Below are 5420 nucleotides of genomic sequence, written 5' to 3'. Positions count from 1 at the left end.
TAATTAGGTTCATATTCTTGAAAAATGTAGCCCTGACCACCGTTCACCCAACCTGTTTGGTCTTATTAATGTCTCATCCCAAGCAAAAAGTGTACATGCAGGTTATGCTGTTATATCGTCTCTACCAATGTTGAGACCAAACCTACACGTACGCCCTTGCCTCTACAGAAGGCCAAAGGATGCCCCGCTCAATATGATTTACAAACTGAAAAGCACAAACATAAAGCCATTAATAGCTTGGATTTTGCATTTTTACAAGTGTCAACGTTATCAATCAGCAGTGTTTACACTATCAAATGAAAAAATACACTTGACATCAGCTGCATGCTTTTGCATTACAAGTGTATTGAATAAATAATTAAATAGATGAAAGCTGATAGTTTTATCAGTGATTATACCATAAGCAAGATCAGCAAAATACTATAAAGTTTGTGGAAAATTCAAATCTTTGAGATTTGAAATGTGAAGAGGGTCATCTTTACATAACTTCAGCATGAGGTCACAGCGTTGTATACATTCCATTCGATTGTGAAATAGAGCAAACTGTGATTCGGAAATGAAAGTTGAGTGCGAAACAGTGTTGGATATGCTCACATGACTTAAAAACATCAGGAAATGAGAATTACAAGGGTTTGCCAAGGCCTCAATCATGTGAGTGTGTTTATAATTCATTTACAAGTTATCTCGAAGATAGTTTGTATTATTCATCTTTATACATTATCATATACTTTATCAACGGAACACCGTTGTTGAACTGTTGTTACAATGTGGTGAGATGATGATTATAAGGTCCATAACTGAGTTCAGTCATGTGAGGGAGCAAACGTGACTTAAATGATGATATTGAGTTCCATTGTCATGCGTTCCAAACTCTTGCAGGGATGAGGAATAGATAGATGAATTAAATTCCCTTGTTTTGGGTTAGGGTAAAATCATATCGATGTGGGTATGATAAGAATTTACAGAGTGGAACATTTTTAACTACTTTTTTTCTTAAGTAAATTGGCCTTTTGTGTAAGCTCTGGGGCTCTGTGATATCTTTTTGAGATATCTCTGTCCTCTTTGTAACCTAGTCATGTACACAAGGAGCAGAGGTATTGTAAAGATTATGTAAGATTATCTAGGTGATTGTATCTGCCTTGTTATACTTTTTGTGAGTTCAAAAAGTCATGGAATATGTCCTGCATTGTATGCAATGTCAAAGAAACAATAACTCATTAGCTATAACATTAAGATTGTTATGGTTTTTAAGTCTCGAGATATCAAATTCAGTCAATATGTATACATCTAAATATATTTGTTTTCCTCTTTAACTTATAAAAGTATTTGCTGCATCAATGTGCACTGATCCACTTTCCGTCTAACCCTAGCGGTGATCCTATTAAAGCTGGTTTCTTATCACCTCGATCTACTTTGGAGTGGACAGGAGCTTAAGTGCTTCTCTGTGTTGGCAAGAGCTTTAAGGGCTGATGTTTCATTATTCTTCACTCAAGGTTACAACCTTGAAAGGAAGCCCAAAAAAAGCAAAAGCTTGGAAATTGATTGACGAATCAAATCATCTGATGTTATCAACGATGCCTTAATCAAGGATGTCACGTCTTTAAAACAGTGGGCTGCACATCAATGCCTTCAAGCAGTGAACAAGAACCTTACAGCAGGTAAGGTGAAGATACATTTTTTGAGTGTGCGGCCCAACAGCGGCATCTAGGAGCAGGGATGTGTAACTTTAGGTCTTGACACTGCTGTGGTTGCATTTACTTGTACGTCAAAACAAAACAAAAAAACAAATCTACTGGGCAAAGTGGATAAGATTCTCTCAAAGATAGATGGAAAGCTGCATGAATAACGTTACGTTATTGAACCAGGGCTTGAACTCAATAAAACATGTGATTCCATTTTACAGAGGCAGGTTCCTGCAACTTTACATTATTGTAAAATGTTTTTCATGTGTGATTTTTGTCTCGTCAGACATTAACAAGGCACGTAGTGAGGGATGCTATTGAGATATGTGACTTTTTGTGTGTTTTCTAGTTACATTCGTCCATTACGAATTGTATAGTAACCAGTTGCAGTTCTAGGATTTTTCTGAAACGGGTCAAGAAGAAGCCCCGTGTAACCCTTAGGGCCAAGTGTCATTGCCATCTTTGTTCAGTGTTTGTTTTGGTAAACATGGCAATATGCAGATTATCCTGCATGAGGCGGTAAAAACATCTGGTACTACTGGTAAAAACAGTCAGGTTTGTAATAATTCGCATTTAATCATACTGTGTGCAAGTAAGGATACAATACATGAAACAATTAATATAAACACTTTTTTGAAAAGATATTTTAAACACCATTCTGGAAAAAAGTAACAATAATATTTAACATATTCTACAACAGGGGTGTCCAAACTATCCCACAAAGGGCTGCAGTGGATGCTGGAATTAATTCCGACAAAACAAAGGGACACCTTTTCACCAATCTGGTGAAACACCTTTCAAGTGAAATCAGTTGATTGTTGTCAGATGCTGCTTGTTTTAGCAGAAACTCCATTGGATAAACTGTCTGTGCTCGATTTGGTAGGAACAACCACCAGGACGCACAGCGGCCCTCAAGGGCCCGGTTGGACACCCCTGCTCTAGAAACGACATGATCTCAATCGCTCTCACTTCAGAAAAAAAGGATTCGCGGGCTTCCAGGCATTCTAATAAAATGAGAACCGGGGCAATTCAGGGATCCATTCAAATTGGAGAAGGGGCCAGTGCCCCTGTGGCCTCCTCCCTTAAACCCACCACTGAGGGTAACAAGATGTATAATTGTTTTTTCTTACTCTTTCTCTTAGGTGTTTCAAAAACCATAATACAGTATATACAGTTATTTCATTGAAGGATATTGGCCCAGAGATCACTAACGCGTTCAAATTTTGACCGGTGTTGGTAATTCATAGACTTCATAATGATATTGAAGGGACACTGAACATGGGCCGGATTAATAGGGGGCCTATCTCTGTCAAAGCTGACCGAGTGGAAACACAAAGAGCTTTTAACGTAGAAAATTCTTGTTAATAAATGCTTAAATCCCTGAATTCTATATAGATATGGACGTAAAACAGTCTAGATTATTGGTTATTTAAAAGCAAAAAAAAAAAAAAACAGCATTTATTTTACGTACCCTAATTTTCGGACTATAAGCCACTTTTTTCCCCTCATTTTGAATCCTGCGGCTTATAGTCCAGTGGGGCTTATTTGATCATTTATTTGGGTTAATAGGTAACACTTTGTTTGACAGCGGCATCATAAGACTGTCATAAGAAGGTCATAATTATGACATGACACGACACTATTATGGGCATTACTGAATTATTATGACAGATGTCAAAATGTGTCATGTTGCATATTATGTCACTAATTCCATTTATGTCCAGCTCAGATCTTTTCCGTCCATTCAAAAGTGAGATAATTTGCTGGATGACACTAACCGATATCTATTATAAGCATTCAATAATGCCTGTGACAGTGTCATGTAATTATGACTGTATTATGACACCACTATCCAAGAAAATGTTACCAAATACCATAACTAACAATTAATGAAACAACTGGAACAGTAACTGAAGAAATAATTAGCACAGGACATGAATTTTGATTGTTTTTACATCGTAGCGCCGCAATGCATGCTAGGAGGAATGTTGGATGACAACAGTGTTGACAGCAGGTGGCAGCAGAGGTTGACTGTCTCCCCCAAGGGAGCAGTGATGGCCAAATGAGGATTTTTAAAACAATAAGACTTTGCACCAAATTGGTTCAAAGCTTAATGGTAGTTCATTTGGTTTCATGACAGTCTTATGATGCCATTGTCAAATGAAGTGTTACCAGTTAATATCTTTTGGTGTAAATATCCCATAATACAATGAGGACAACTGCGGCTTATAGTCCAGTGCGGCTTATCTATGAACAAATGGCGTTTTCATGTTAAATTTGGTGGCTGGCGGCTTATAGTCAGGTGCGCCTTATAGTCCAGAAATTACGGTAAATATGTCAAATGTGCTGAAAGTCTTTAAGTCATCGTGCCGCCTTCTTGTCAACACATTAACATTATAAGGGTGGCCCCTTCTGAATGACACTCAGCCTTGTCGTTGCGCAGAGTTGCAGTAGAAAGGTAGAAATAGGTGCAGGCAAGTGAGTTATTGCTCGTGTCGCTTTCAAGAACTGCTCAGATTTCTAGCCACCAGCCACCTTGCGGTCTACAACAATGTATTGGAATAAATCGCAGAGGGAGAAGGTGGTTGATGGCTATAATTCCAAGCAGTTCTTGAATGCAAGACGAGCAATAGCGTACCGCGTGTAACACGTATTTATGACGTTAGCAACTGGTGCTGGGGGGGTCAAGCTTGCGTTAGTCCCTCATGCTAGATGCATGTAAACAGTGTACAAACAAGCTGTTTACTGAGCTAAACCTACCAATTCTGTCCGAAAATTATGTCCCCGGTGCCAAATTCACAGGTAAAGATGTGGAAGAACATACAAATGTTTAGTTAAAGAGATGGCTTCAGTGTGAGGGCTGAAAAAGACAGGAAAAAGTGCCGACCTGATTCAGTGGTGGCTTTTTTATTGATACCTTTTTCTTGTGTGCATTGCCTTACCCCAGTGACAATTACATTCTTCTGTTGCAACAAGCTATCCTTTACCACCATATGCCCTGTCTTTCTTGTATTTTATATCCTCTGGTTGTCTTACGTCTCTCTACTACCGTTCTTGGGGGTAATTTGTATTGCTATTTTTGTGTAGAGATCGCAAATGCTACTCGGTGACAGCCAACAACCACTTTTAATTTTTTCATTAATAAAAAATCTTAATTCTACTAATTTATTTAGACCTACCCCTTAGTCAGTCTGTTTCTTTTCAACAGAAAAGGTAAAGTTGTTAAATCTAGAGCCTACCAGTAGGCATAAACAGGCTTATCACAAAAAGACCAAGGCCAAACATGGCTAATTTATCTAAATATCCATATTTTAGAAAAATAGACCTACATAACTGTTGTGATACATAAATAAAATTTTAATTTTTTTCAGGTCATAAATTGTCAGACAGAACCAGCACAGCAAAATGCCATGCTAAAAAATAAATGAAAATATCAAAATGGCTTACCTCTTTGGGGCAGGCAATGGATCAGCATTGTCATCTGTAGGACCATGGCCCCCAACAAAAGTTACTGCATATGAAGGTGAATGGCTTCACCTTTCTGGCATTAAACTGGTCTTTTGGACTTCCGCACAAGTGAATCCATTGTTCACATCTTTTCCCCTCTGAGTGTTTGGTTCAGGAAACGTATGAAGAAAATATCCTTTATATGTGGACGGTCGTAAGATCTAGATTTGTTTGTACAAGTTCCATAGCAGCAGTGTTTATTCGGCATGTTCTTTTTTGAAAGATTACCTG

This window comes from Corythoichthys intestinalis, chromosome 19 (assembly GCF_030265065.1).
Source record: "Corythoichthys intestinalis isolate RoL2023-P3 chromosome 19, ASM3026506v1, whole genome shotgun sequence".
Taxonomy (NCBI): Eukaryota; Metazoa; Chordata; class Actinopteri; order Syngnathiformes; family Syngnathidae; genus Corythoichthys; species Corythoichthys intestinalis.
This window is presented reverse-complemented; position numbering follows the sequence as displayed.